Source organism: Protopterus annectens, chromosome 3.part1 (assembly GCF_019279795.1).
Source record: "Protopterus annectens isolate FY-2018-M chromosome 3.part1, PAN1.0, whole genome shotgun sequence".
Taxonomy (NCBI): Eukaryota; Metazoa; Chordata; order Ceratodontiformes; family Protopteridae; genus Protopterus; species Protopterus annectens.
In genome coordinates, this window is record NC_056732.1 from 1,197,734,668 (window position 1) to 1,197,751,033 (window position 16,366).

Sequence of the window (16,366 nt, forward strand, 5' to 3'; positions counted from 1 at the left end):
TGTCAATGCCACTGTCTCCAACCCATATAACATAACTGGTCTCATTACCCTCTTGTAGAACTTCCCTTTCACTCTTACTGATACTCGTCTGTCACAAATCACTCCTGACACTCTTTTCCACCCACTCCATCCTGCCTGTACTCTCTTCTTCACCTCTCTTCCACACTCAGCATTACGCTAAACTGTTGATCCCAAGTATTTAAACTCATCCACCTTTACCATCTCTACTCCCTGCATCTTCACCATTCCTCTATCCTCCCTCTCATTCACACACATATATTCTGTCTTAGTCCTGCTGACCTTCATTCCTCTTCTCTCTAGAGGATATCTCCATCTCTCCAGGGTCTCCTCCAACTGTTCCCTACTGTCACTACAGATCACAATGTCATTTGCAAACATCATAGTCCATGGGGACTCCTGTCTGATCTCGTCTGTCAACCAGTCCATCACCATTGTAAATAAGAAAGGGCTCAGAGATGATCCTTGATGTAATCCCACTTCCACCTCAAACGCATCCATCACTCCCACCACAGACATCACCGCTGTCACACTACCCTCGTACATATCCTGTACCACTCTTACATACTTCTCTGACACTCCCGACTTCCTCATACAATACCACAACTCCTCTATAGGCACCCTGTCATATGCTTTCTCTAAGCCTACAAAAACACAATGCAACTCCTTCTGACCTTCTCTGTACTTCTTCATCAACACTCTCAGAGCAAACATCGCATCTGTAGTGCTCTTTCCCGGCATGAAACCATACTGCTGATAACCAATCATCACGTCCCTTCTTAACCTAGCTTCCACTACTCTTTCCCATAATCTCATGCTGTGACTGATCAGTTTAATCCCTCTGTAGTTACTACAGCTCTGCACATCACCCTTTTTCTTAAAGATCGGTACCAAAACACTTTTTCTCCATTCCTCAGGCATCCTCTCACTTTCCAAGATTTCATTAAACAATCTAGTTAAAAACTCCACTGCCATTTCACCTAAACATGTCCATGCTTCCACCGGTATGTCATCTGGACCAACAGCCTTTCTGTTCTTCATCTATCCTTACTTCCTCCTTGCTAATCCATTGCACATCATGATTCACTATCCGCACATCATCCAACCTTCTCTCCCACTCATTCCCTTCATTCATCAACCCCTCAAAGTACTCTTTCCATCTGCTCAACACACTCTCCTCACTTGTGAGTACATTTCCCTCATTATCCTTTATCACCCTTACCTGCTGCACATCTTTACTAGCTCGATCCCTCTTTCTAGCCAATCAGTACAGGTCCTTTTCTCCCTCCTTAATGTCCAACCTTTTATACAACTCTTCATACTCCTTATCCTTAGTGTTCACCACCTCTCTCTTTGCCACGCACCTCATCTCCTTATACTCTTGTCTTCTTTCTTCATCTCTTTGACAATCACACTTCTTCTTCACCAACCTCTTTCTCTATATACTATCCTGTACTTCTTCATTCCACCACCAGGTCTCCTTGTCCTCCTTCCTCTTTCCAGATGTGACACCAAGCACATTTCTAGTCATCTCTCTTACTAGCTCTGCTGTAGTTACCCAGCTATTCGGTAACTCTTCACTGCCATCCAGTGCCTGTCTTAACTCTTCCCTGAACATCACCTCACAATTACCCTTTTTCAATTTCCACCATTTAATCCTTGGTGCTGCCCTCACACTCATCCTCCTCTTCTTGATCACCAATGTCATCCTACAAACCACCATCCTATGCTGCCTAACTACACTTTCCCCTGCCACCACTTTACAGTCTCCAATCTCCTTCAGGCTGGTCCTTCTACATAAGATATAATCCACCTGTGTGCATCTTCCTCCACTCTTGTATGTCACCCTATGCTCCTCCCTCTTGTTAAAATATGTATTCATCACAGCCATGTCCATCCTTTTCGCAAAATCCACTACCATCTGACCTTCTGCATTCCTTTGCTTAACACCATACTTACCCATCACTTCCTCATCCCCTCTGTTCCCTTCACCAACATGCCCATTGAAATCTGCTCCAGTCACCAGTCTCTCCCCCTTGGGTACAGTCATCACCACTTCATCCAACTCACTCCAAAAATGTTCTTTCTCATCCATCGCATACCCAACTTGTGGAGCATATGCACTAACAACATTCATCATTACACCATCAGTTTCCAGCTTCATAAACATCACTCTATCCGACACTCTTTTCACCTCCAAAATACTTTTAGCATACTGTTCCTTCAGGATAATGCCTATGTCATTTCTCCTCCCATCCACACCATGATAAAACAATTTGAAACTGCCCCTGATACACCTAGCCTTGCTCCCCTTCCATTTGGTCTCTTGCACACACAATATATCAACCTTCCTTCACTCCATCATATCAGCTAGCTCTTGCCCTATACCAGTCATACTGCCAACATTGTTTTAATAAATATAATTTTTAATTCTCGAGCCGTTGTCCAGCACAGTGTTTGTTCGTGGTATCCACCGTAGTAATTTGTGGGTTTGATACAATTGTCTAACGTATATGAGACTTTTGAAAGAAGCCAGGAAAGAGAAATTGCATATCCATAGGGGATTTTGCTGGGAAAGCTATCCAAGCTACAAATCAGAGTATTAGATACTGGATACAAAAATCTCATCTTTTCATATTATCATTGTGGTGGCCATTTCAGACAGGTAAAATGATGCCTTAGATTCACAGTGGAAAGGGTCACAGATCACATATTTTTCTTTTCACATATGAATCCTGTTATAATCATGTCATTTTTTGTATTCTCTTATGTATTGTTTATTCACTATTATTGGTCTCTATGTTTAATTATTTTTTTAAATATGTATTTTTACGTACTTATTTGTATCAGTTTATATAATGCTATAGTGGAGCTTTTCTCCCCGGGCCTCTACTGAAAATGGACATATATCCAGTTAGACTAGTCAACAAATGTAAAATAAATAAAGAAAATAAAATCAAACATAGGGGATCGAGCTACAGGTCAGACATGATGGATTGAAGGATTTGAGATATTTGCAAAATGAAAGTTTCTGTTGAAAAAAGAAAGCACAATCACATGATGGAAGAGAAAGAGAAAAGTTTGTAACTGCTGGCAGAATTAAAGGCATCTCCAAAGGAAGATCAACTTTATAAACTGTTTCAAAAGCTAATGGTAATTGCTGGTGATGTAGGTCTAACGAGGGGAAAATAAGCAATTGGCAAGGAGAAATGAATAAGCTGAAAAAAATAATCCAGGACTTAGAAGAGGACAGAGCAGCTCCAAGATCAAAGGTGCATGAATCCAGTAGGAGGTTCACAGAAATAGAAGCTACAATGGCAAAAAGGAAAAGTGGATAACCTAAAAAACAGATCCATAAGAAACAAAATAAAAACAACAGGAGACTCATAGCATGCCCTGGATATAGAATTGGAAAGAATGCTGCTGAAACTGCTGCAAACAAGATTTCACTTTCCAAGAAACAAAAACTGATAATGGGAAGAATCTACAGAATTGGTAGAATTGGAGGTACAAGGGGAGGACAACCAAGATATGTATACACATATTTGTACAGCTGTAAACTTAAAGAAGAAATTATGAGACAAGCCAGAACATTTAAGCTGATATCCTTTATAGGTATGTCTGTAAAACTCGCTGAGCGGTAGTCAGATTTACTGCAAAAAATAAGAAGATGGATGGTTGACTTGTGACTACTGAAAGCCCAGAGATTGTAGACATGCATTATCCACCCAGCTATTTTAACTGTAACAGGGAAGGGAAAGACACAGGTTCCACACAGACGGAGAAGCCCAAGCTTTTGTTACAATGATTGTACATGGTGAAAATGGATTGGTAGACAAGCTTGTGAAGGACCAGAGTGGAGGTAAAATTATAAGCATCACACAGAACATTTGATGCATATGCATCTATGGGGAAAAGAATTAAAGAGAAAGTAAAGAAAGACAAATATAGTGACGTTAACAAGATAAGTTGGGTATACAATATCCTAGGCATAGCAGAGGACAGAAATGAAGAAAAAAGACATAGAAAAATAGGAAAAATTAGGGAAATACAGAAACCAGATACAGTAAGAAGAAGGAGGAGAAAATGGTCAAAGCAGAAATCCAGCAGAAGAGGACAGCCTGATAGTGACTGTTGCAGAAGCTTCCAAGAAGCAGAAGAACTTCCTGTGAAAGAGGTGTCACTGCAACTGAAACCTTAGAGGATTCAGATGCCTGGTTCTGGACCCCGAAGGGACTGAACATTCTGGACTGGTTCAAGAAGAAGGAAAGAAAAACAAAATGGAACAGTGGCTGGAATATCGGACCAAAGGAAAAGAAGGGCATGTGTATTGAAGCCATTAAGAACTGGACAACCTATTTATTCAATGAGAGATGAGAAGAAATGACTTGCAATGAAAGAGAAAAATGAGTGGATGTACTGAGTACACTTCATCATATACAAGCATTGAATCATGACAGTATGCCAAAAGAACTGAAAGACTAAATTCATGGAACTGACATGACAAAACGGGGTAAATCAGACTGAAAAGGACTAAAGGGATCTGTGAACATGGGACACTATCAAGATGTTAAGTATTTTTTAATGCACTGTGCTCCAGCTATATCAGAAATGTACGGGTAAAGGGAGAGAGTAAAGTAGGTTGATTGCTAGTCCATGTTTTTTCCTAGGATACATCAAGTTCTATAATGTTTGTATTTTCATACAAAATTAAGCCTTCTCTTTAAGACAGTGGTACAAAGTGTTGTATTATACCTTAAAGAAAAATTAGGGAAGCAGGAAAGAAATAATTTTGGAAACACTACTTTTAGGTTTAAATTAAATATATTAGAGCAGAGTGAAGTAGAATGACAGAAGTTGCCATAATAGTAGAATTAAATGCAAAGGAGCTGTGTAACAACTATGGAAAAGGGAAAATACACTGCAGCAAACAACATATAGTTGGCAATAATAGAGTAGTAAATGTAACAGCATGGCTAAAATGGACCTGGGAAAAAAGGACAATGTAAATTATCCAAGTCCAGAGGCACTCAAATTACAGGCTGGAGGGAGATAAATCTTCAACTGGAGAAGGGCCAGGCATAGGCAAAGGCCAAATGACAGCAGGTATAGCTTGTCAGGGAAAGCCAGGAGAGGAAATGAAGGCCTTTCAAAGGCAGCTATATGGAGAGGACTGAGGTACAAAAGCAAACAGAACAGAAAAAAAATACAAACTGAAAGTGGTAATATAGACTGAGGTGAGGGGGCTTCATACCAGGTCAAAAGAAAAAAAAAAGAAGCATACATTGAATGATTAGGGTGCAGGAGGATTTGGAACTGCATCAGGAGACCAAATTAACAGCAAATGTGGAAAGGAATATTATGAACCTACAGTACACCCAGGGAGAAACAGACAAGAAAGCAGGCAGGAGCAAGAGTGGAGTGGCCACCCTTTTTAGAAAGAGACTGCATTTATTGACTGAAAGGGTGCAGAAAAGTGGGGAATAGAGACTGATCATTTAGCAAGAAGAATAAATGGAAGGAGATTGACAATAAGAGAACTGTTTGCCCCAAACAAGGATAGAGATGACTTTTACAGAAGATTATTTGAATAATGGAGTCAAACAGAAAGGTATGGAGAGTTACATTACCCAGAAACTGTTTAATTCAGCCAGGAGACTGGACAGGATACGAGGGAAAGAGGAAACTCTACATATTGTGAATGAGCTAGAAAAACCATGACAGCTACTATGCAGACCATGCAGTAGCAGCAATGACAATGAGGAAAGAGAGTTTACAAGGGAGGCGTTTGGGTGGAAATGAGCAAGTTGCAAGAGGAAATGAAACAACAATTACAAAAATTGATAGAGAAGACCGTGGAGAAAAACACCACTGCAGGGTACAATTTTGGAAACACTCATGGGATGGAATCAAAGCAGAGGTTGGGGTGAAAATTTCGGGGAGGATATGTGAGAAATGAGTCAAGATGAGGAAGGGATAGCAAAATTGGAAGGGGAACTGAGCAGGATACAAAGGGAAATGAGTGGTATAGACAGAAAAGCACCAAAGACAGAGGAAGCAGTAATAAGAATGAATGAGAATAATAAAACTGCAGTAGAAATAGGACTACTGGTGAGTAAATGTGGAGGAAGTGGGGAAGAATCCAGCAAGGAAGTATAACAAAGAGAAATGTGAGAGGGTGGTACCACACATTAGAGCAAAAGAGAGAGAGATCATAGATGTGGACAGCAGGGTTAGAGAAGCCTTTAGGGAATACTACCTAAAAATAAACCAGGAAGAGTAGAAGGACAAGGAAGTTTATTGGGAAGTCACCGACAGAAGAAAGTAATGCCAGGTAGAAGGAATACAGGGGGAGAAACAGAAATCATGATGGAGGAGATCAAGGAGGCAGTGATGGGAAAGAAAGACAGAAAGGTATGCCCAGGTGGATAGCTGGCAGAGTTCTAAGGGCAGAGAAACAATATGAAAAGTGATAAAGGAGGATGAGTATGAAATGATAAATAAATTGGCGGGGGGGGGTGATCAACACAATGAAAAGAGCCAGGGTGGTAGTAATCCCAAAAGTGGGTGGAGACAGGATGGAGGTTGGGGAATTATAGACCAATCTCTTTAATAAACACAGACATCAAGGTGACAGCAAGAAAACTGGATAACATTCTTTTGAGAATTTTTTGACCCATAAATTTTGGCAAATTTATTTACACGTTTTGACACACTTAAATGGGAACACCTGCAGGAAATACTAGAAAAAAGAAACATGGAGAAATTGTATAAAACTAATAAATGCAAATTGTAATGAGCTAGAATCAGAGGGAATGGTAAATAGAGGAGTTTATAAGGCATTAAAAGTATGATGGGGACCAGATAACAATGTCCCCTCTCTAATGGGCTCTTCATGCTATTTATAAAAGATAGGGCAGCTGAAATGAAGAGAAAGGTATCCTGACTGGAGGGAAAAAAAAGGAGTTCAGCATGGGTTCCTAATGTACGCACCTGACTGTGCCCTTCTGTTGGAGAATGTTAAGATGGCCCTAGTGGAAATAGTGCCAGTCTTTGCAAGGCTTGAAGGACCTCATTACTTAGATGCAACCAGAAAAAGATAACTGTGCTCAGGACAGGGGAAGGAAAAGGGAAGAGGGAGGCAACACATTCAAGAGAGGTAGTACCCCAAATATCTAGGAGTATATGTAGGACACACATTAAGTGATGTAATACAAAACAATTAAGAGAAGTTGAGATAAAAAATACAGAGGATGCAGGAGAGAGAAAGCCATAAAACATGCATACAAGTAGGTGTAATCAATGAGATTAGAGCAATGATTATGATTTTACCAGTTAAAAGTACATGCACTAAGAAACCTGTTAGCAGACGCAATGAATACCAAATTAGTAAAATTACAGAAAAACTTGGAAGGGTGGATGGAGAAATGAAATAGGTAAAGGAGAATTGTCTTAAGGGAAAGGGGAGTGCCTTTTTCTAAAGATCTCAATTCCAGTTGTTTTATCTCTGTTACTATATTCACTACTTCTAACTACGTAGGAAAAAATGGGAATTATAGGAACAATACATACAGGGGAAGAATAAAGGTTAAAAAAGCAGGACTTAGATTCCCTATGTTGTTGTTTGTCTTTTGGCTTTTCGCAGTTAGGGGTCGCCACAGCAGAACTCTGGTCCGCTAATGATTGGCAGTTGGTTTTTATGGTGTTGAATTGCCAGCCCTGTTTGAAAATGATTGGGCAGATTATAAGAGATGTATAATGTTTGCATCTGGGAGTGTGTCAGTATGGTTTGTGATGTTAAATGCTTGCTACTAGGATAGTGTCAGTGTGGTTTGTTTTCATTTATATAAATGTATGAGTGCTTATTTCATAAGTAATTGTTTAATAAAGACGTTTCTTGCTTAAAAAAAGGTTCAGGCATTGAATAATTTATATAATGTTGCTTAGGTTATACTATATATATATATATATATATATATATATATATATATATATATATATATATAGATAGATAGCAAAATATGTGAAGCATAATGTTTGTTAATTTTAACATGTTGATACAGTTTGATTACTTTTATATGAATGTAACTGTGCCTATGTTACAAATGATAATTCAATAAAGGTGTTTAAAAAAGGGAAAGGGGGAATGATCTTAAATAAACAAGCAATACTGAGAAGGAAAAAGGGCACTCAATTATAAAGCCCTTAGCATATAGCCTACATAGGTGGATAGACAGTAAGAAGAAAACAAAAGGTATGAGCACAGAAGGATAACAGGATGCAGGAAAAAAAATACACATATATATATATATATATATATATATATATATATATATATATATATATAAAATGAGGAGGAACTAAAGAGATGGAAGAGAAAGAAAGAGAAACATGGAGGTATGGAGGAATGAGGATGAAGCATTTTTAGGGAAAAACAAGTAGAAAAAAATGAAGGAAAGGGGGAATAAGGAGAGCATGACTGAAAAGAGGAAGGAGCAAGAGAGCAGAGAGTATTCAAAATCTGACAGGAATTAAAACAGGAATTTGGATTAGCACAAAATGAGGGGTGGTCATACACAAGAATGAGAAATAAAAATGGCTGGATAGAGGGATGAACAGGGAAATGTAAAAGTAGAATGCTTTATGAAGACCTGAGGAGGACATAGATGAAGCTTCAAAGAAAGAGATATGTAACGCATAGGAGAAGGAAGAAGGGTGGCAGACCAGATAAGCTGAATAGTATAAAGTCCTCAAAATAACACTGGCAATATAGAATGGAGTGGAAGATGAAATAGTGAGTTGCATCTCACTCTAAAAAAAATATATATAAAAAAATTACATAAGGAGTAAAGGAAGTCAGACTCATGATACTGGAGATACACATCAGAAGAAGTATGCATAAACCTATGTTTTCGGAGTGAACCTGGGCAAAAAGATCTGAACAGAGGCCCAGGAAATCTCGAAGAGGCTATATGGAAAACAGGAACTCCTGAGAAATTTGTATGCGGGATACAGGGAATGAAGAGGGGGTGGTAGTAAAAAGAAATGCATGCAGTAAGACTAATAGCAAAGGTGACAAGTATAATAACAAGAAACTGGAAAGCAGGGGACAAGTGCCAGAGAGCAGTGCAGGAGTAAGAAAGGAGAGTTCTAGGTATTGTAAGAAATATAAACAGAAGAAAATGAGAGGGATGAAAGAAAAAGAAAGTGAGGAATGGAAGGAGATGATGAGTTACTGCCAGTCAAAAGAGGACAGGGGTGAAAGTAACTAAATATACATGAGAAGCAGTGAACCTTTGATATAAAATAAAAATGTGCACCATGCATGAGGATGACACAGTATGTAGTTGTGAATATATATGAAAAATAAAGTCAAAACAATATCACAAGAATGTTTTCCTGGGAACAGTGCCCCCAAGCTCTAAGAATGTTTTATTGTCTTAAATGAAAAAAATAGGAAAAAAAGTTATTGGACTGAAAGGTGGACTTAAAAGGCTGATGGTCTACTACCAATGTGAATCTGTATTGTCTGTATTCACACAAATACTGGTATAATGTCTTCATATCAGTGGCAGGCCAAAGGCCTGTCCCATTAATTTAGTTATAATTCTTGTTCAGCTGCCATTCTAAAATGCAGAGAAGGATCATATTAGTTAACCACCTCATCTTATGTAATCATCCTCCTGTTTTCATGGAGACCAGCTTCAGCAGTGTATGCATTTCCACATAGACCAACTCTGCAGTAATGAGATCAATGGATCCAAAATGGCTGAGAGGTTTGCAGAATGTTTTTGACATATTTATCAGTGCAACAAAAACAGTATCATGTTATGTGTGACATATTCAAGACCTACTTCCATCTTGGCTGGACTTAAATTGAAATATGGCATTTTTCTGTATTAGCTTCAGATCCAGACCCTATTAGAATGACAAGACTTTTCCATAGGTTACAGAAATGGTCTTAATTATCTTTTTGCTGTTACAAGAATATTAGCAAGATAACACTGTATATCATTCATCCCCTGGAGTACTTGTTCCACTGACTTTTGTTAGATGTCTAGTGCGAATGCTACTTGAAGAACAATATGGTGAATTGGAACAACTTTGCCTATGTAGAAAAAGTCAAAGGTTTATATGGTTATTTTTTTTCTGCCTAATCCATTGAATTTCATTTAATAAATCCTCAAAGAATGAAAGGGCATACCATTAACAACTTTATTTACATGTTTGTGGGAAATATGTATAACATGCCCCATGCTGGTGTTTCCACACCCTATACCCTTCTAAGCAATTAAAGTAACTGCAATGTTACTAACTCTAGAGGAAATTTATATCAAAGAAACAGCTTGATGGTTTGTTCTCTAGAGAATACTAAACAGACCATCAAATAATTTATGGGATTTCTGTATTAATTTAATTTATTGTAACAATATATGGATTGCACTAAATCATTAGAAGCACAAAACCATATTTAAATTACAGTGTGTCAGAGAGACAAACATTACCTCTTTATGTTGAAATTCAAATTCACCCCTAGTAAATGATTTTTTCAGAAATGCAATCCATGAGATATCATCTCAAATTGTTTTAAAAGTTATTCCATCTCTCCCTCTCTCTCTCTCTCTCTCTCTCTCTCTCTGTGCAAGTGAATTTGTGGTTTGCACATTTTTGTGAAATGCTTTGTCTGCTAAGAATGCCAAAATTGTCTACATACATGGGATATTGACTATCACATAGTATGCAAATCTGAGTTTATGGTGACTTTAAAATCTGCACAAATACACACATATTTTTCGTAGGTTCATAGCTTCGTAGGTATTTCCTAGACCAATGACCACAAAGGCCTTTTTAAACTTAGCCATGCAAGGGCTTGGGAGATGAAACATTTACAAGCAGGGGTCTGGGAGTTGAACCACTTGCAGGTTGCCTGTGTTTATTAGAGACATAAGTGCCAATCCAGGGATGAATTTCCTGTTCCCTGTCCAGTTGTTCAAGTTACACTTGAATTGGGTTAGGGAGGAACTCTGCTTCACATAGATGTGGACCCTGTTACAGACATGTGGCAGTCTCTTGGATACTTTTTTGTCTCCCCTGCAGGTCCTATTTCTATCACATACAATGCTTTAGTCTTTAGAATGGGTAATTCTGGTTATGTTTGTTTTGTGGATATGCAGGAGGTTCATCAGAGTGGGATCTGACAATGCCCTGTATGCCAGGCATAAATCTCCCCTCAACAGCCTGTAGGAGACAAACTACAGGGATAAGGCATTGAGGCTATCTGTATAGGACATATTACTTATCCCCTGAGTTCCCTAATTTCATTACAACCAGTCTGGGTGATGTCCATTCCATTTTACTTTTGCTAACATCACTGTACACTACACAGTTTGCATTCCAGCTTTATCTTGATCTGAAAGGAACAGGACACTATAAAAATGAAAAATATTTGATGTCATTTTATAATGTTACAGCTTTTGCCATTAAGCCTTAATGCTTGCTGTTTCTTTACAAAAAATATGGTTATATTTGCAAGTAGTAAATGCAACCTGTTTGCTATAGCTATGTTGAAGACATTTTTTGAAGATTCATGAAAAAATTAAATGAAATCCATGCTTAGTTCAATTTTCTATTGGTATCCTCTCTTGCCCTATGCTATTTCTCCATTTTTCATCACATGTATTTCTAAGATCAATATTTTTATCATAATGTGATACCAGTCTATTGATTTTTCTTAAGTGGATGCTTTGTTACCCATACATGTCTATGTATATGCTATTGTTTCTTTCTTAATATCTTTACGAAACTTTTTTAAACCAGGAACTGAAATTATGGACAAGGAAACCCATTTAACTTCTTCAGTTTTTAACATTCCCCCTGATTCATCTCCAGAGATTGATATGCTTTTTGTTTTATAATCATCTTCTGTTACACTGGTAATTATAAACATAATATGTCAACTCTGTTAGAGGCTTTATTCCATTTCTATTTCTTTTAGTCTGCATAACAGTCTTTACAAGCCACCCTATCTGCGAAGTTTGGCATTAATATTTACAAACCAATAGATTATAGATAAATAATACCCTTTGACCACACTTTATTTTGCTCACTCATTAAATGTGGCCTTTTATGTGATTTCTGCATTAATTTCATTTATTGCAGCAATAAATGGATTGGACTAAAATATTAGAAGCAAAAAGCCGTATTTAAATTACAGCATGTCAGAGAGATACGTAAATGCTGTCTCTTTCTGTTGAAATTTAAATTCACCCCTAGCAACTGCTTTTACCAGAATTGCAGTCTAGTTTAATGCTAAATCATTTTCAGACAAAGGCCTTTTGAGTGCTTTCAGAACACAGCTACATGCAAATCTATCACTGAATTCACTGCAAGACCACCTTCAGACTTACAATGCTCTGTCAGTCAACATAATTCTGCAATGCACCAAAAATACATTCTTTCTTAAGCATTACTAGTTTTGGACTTAACTGTTCTTTCATTGCTTATACAATGTCCTTAAATGCCTTCAAAGATGATTTACCTAATGTTAATAAAATGTTTACCACCTCATCCATTTAATTCCAATCAAACTAAGCAGGAGTGGGAACATCATCTTCAGGAGTGTTCATTTTACAACAATGAAGTCCCACTTTCTCTGTGTATGCTTAGCAGTTTTTCATTGTAGTATGAACACACTGACATTTCATACATTTACGATTTTCTGTCTGTTTTCATTTTCAGGGAATTGTGTTATGCTCATTATCTATCACCTTCTAGTATGCACAATTTATGATTGCTTTTATGCTAGCAATTACAATACATATTGGTTTTATGCACAAAGCCACTATTTCTTTCATCACCAGGACTCATACTGTGTAATTGTTCTTTAATCTATACATGCTTTATCTAAATTGATTATTTTCCTGATGATTATCTTATGTCTATAGTTTCTGTGTAAAATAAAAATAGATTTTTATCATGCCCATTTGCTTGTATTAGCTTTAGATAAATCATCTGGAACAGGTACCACAGATAATGTACAGTACATACTTTCAAAAGATAGCTTTTCCAGTTTTGCAGAATGCTTATTTTAAGAAATGTATGTATTTATAAAATACGTTTTCCAATGTCTGATCAATATTTAGATGCTATATGAGAAACAAAACAGAAAGTATTCCCTTTAGAAAATGATTTATAACATATTCACTCTGCAGAGAACAATGAACACTGTATAAAGCTGTGTCTTGTCTTACTAGTTAATAAGATATGCATAGTCACTATCATATAGGATTTTCAAATGGGAATACTTTTTAACTCAGTATTCTTTATTTTTCATGTAAAAGATGTATGTTTGGACATGAACTGTAGCAAGAGATCATGGGACATAATGAATATGTATTTTGAAATAGCTGTATTTGAAAATGATTATACAGAGATTAGGATCTTAATGTTAGTTAAAAGACGGCACTGTATAATATGAAAAGGTCATGAGCATGATAACATAAAAGGAATGAAAACCTGAAATTGCTAATCACAATTAATGCCAGAATAAACAATAAATAAGAAACTTCTCCTCTGAGGAGGTAAGTTATTTTCTCTTATTCACAATGCATTGCAGCCATTTGTAAAATATTGCTCAGTACCTACCATGATACCATATTGTGGGTGTGGTTGTAAATAGAAACTAAGAAAATAATGAAATTATAAACAGTCAAACAAGACACTATGGTCTCCATTTTTGGCAAAACTACTTGCAACTTTAACATGAGGATTATAATGGGGAAAGAAATGAATTGTAGAACACATATGCTTCTAAAAACGAGCACCATACTTTAAGTAACACTTTCTGCTTAGTTATTTTATAAAACCACAGTATTTATAAACAAGACCTTAGTTGATATAGACAAATTTCCTATGGAACATGATTACTATTTACTTTCATGTCAAGGGATGACAGTGCTTACACTGACAATAATCCATTTTCTATTAAGATGGTCCACTGTTGTAGGATATCCTGTGTTGTCTATGCCCCTTGTTGCTATTGTGGTAGCACTTATAAAATCAAATGTTCTTTCAAAATCAAAGTACATGTACATATAAGAGATATAAAGAAAAAAGAACAAAGAAGACCCCTTATTACACACTTTGAACACTATCATATCATTTCAGCCTTGTGCATCAATGATAGGGGTAACATGTGAATAACCCAATACTTTCTTAATCTACCCATCTCTAGGTTATTCCTACATCAAATATAAGAGCTAAAAACTACCATGCTAAGGTTAGGGTTCTTAAGATACTTACAGATCAGTAGCTTAGTGAATACCTTATGAGTCTAGAAACCTAATTAGTAAAACTGATCATCTCTGGTACTATCTTGAAATCTTCTGAATACCATGATCTGTTATCATTTGCAAATTGTTATTATATATAAGTAATATGATAAATATGTTCATAGAAAAAAGACAGCACTTTTGAATTTGAAGTTTGCGACTTGGCATCCAAGTGGTCTTAGTATAGAGCTGGACTAGAGGTATTTGAAAAGCTAATGAATTAATTGTTCCTGTGCATTTATGTGTGAATTCTATTATTTTTCTATATACATGGGCATATATTCATATTTTAGAATTTCATCCCCAAACACATGATCAGTTGTGGTCAGTCTGTACGCTCTGGTTACCCAGTCCTTAACTATATTTCTTTTGATATGCATTTGCTGGCTATTGGTCTGATATAAGAAATTATTCAAATACGTTTATTTAGTGGAAATATTTGATTCATAAGAATAACTACCCTCACATATTTATTTCAATGCCCAGTTAATGTACATAAACCAATCTGGAATTAGTTTTTAGATCAAGAATCACTATAGCAGACAAATAGCCTGACCCAGTTTTGTTGGATTTATTGGATGACAATTTGATCAGTACTAAAACCTATAGACTTACAGCAATACTCCAAACTATGATTGCAATGAATTTTGGCATCCCTAACATTTGCAACAAGATAAAGACTGAGCAGCTGATGATGTATGTGGCTATTAAGCTGAGTATGACAGTTCCTTAAATTCTGTTATTTGTCAGGAGCCCATATCACTTTTGGAAAAGTTGAAGAATCACCATATTAAAGATATTACGAATTTGCTCAATGCCACAACAGACATAACTGTTGCATACTAGTATTCCATACTGTGAGAGGTGTTGATTTGATTAGATAAATCTTTTTGAAGTTGGTTATTTCATTGACGATCACATATTCTATATTTGTTTTAAGCATGTTACTTAAATTCATTTTGAAGAAATGTATTTTTGGTCCATGATAACTACTCATTCAGTTTTAAATGCCTGGGAGAGGGATCAGTTGTACAAGACTGAGTCTATAAGTGTAAGCAAATGTATGTGTGCTTTACTGATAACATATTTTTATTATTGGTCACTTCCAAATGTGATCATGAAGTGTTTCTTCAATACCTGATACTATTTGGACAATAGAATGAAATATTTTAGAAAAACTGAAGATTAATTGAATCATCAGAGGCAACATGGGACAATTTAAGTGGGAATTCCAATTTATTGAAAGCTATAGGAGATAATTTGATTTGATTTCTTAATAAGAGTTGCTTTAGCATGAAATGTCTATTAGAAAGGATCAGTGTATTACATTAAGTTGCATCTTAGAAAACAAATGGTGCTTTTCCTTTTGGAATTTGGCCATACATTTCTTACTTGAATCTTGCATATTTGTACAAGTCTACTAGTGTTTTGGAACTCTTTCATTTCTTATCTAGTGGAGTTACCTATGTAGTTAGGTGTTCACACTGTGACAGCTTCTATGTAGGCAAAACTGCATGGGGGTTATCTTAGCTGATTTACAAGCATGAATATGACAGCTGCACAAAGAAACCCCAAGAATGTGTTATATAAGCAAAGTTAATCTTGATTGAGATACAAAACCTTTTTTTGGTCATTGTGATTGGGGATCTATGAAGGTTATATCCAGACATAGTGATGTTTGTGGCATTTTAAGGTACAATTAGGGATTCAGTGGCAGCTTATATTAGTTATTTTTTACTCTATCCTACTAAATGAACAAATCCTCATAAAGAGTGTGCTAGGGTTTAGATCAGTGAGGTGATACTAAGGTGGATATTTATGTATTTATTTATTTATTTATTAGTGAGCACCCTTATTCAGTGTTTGACTTTTCATTAATATGTTGCATTATAACTTGGTTGCATCCAAAGATAGTCCATTATTATTTGTTTATGAATGATTAACTATTTCATATTTTTAAACTTGTTTTAAAAAATTCCATCTCAGTAATTTCTTACTCATTACGGCTGGATGCTTTT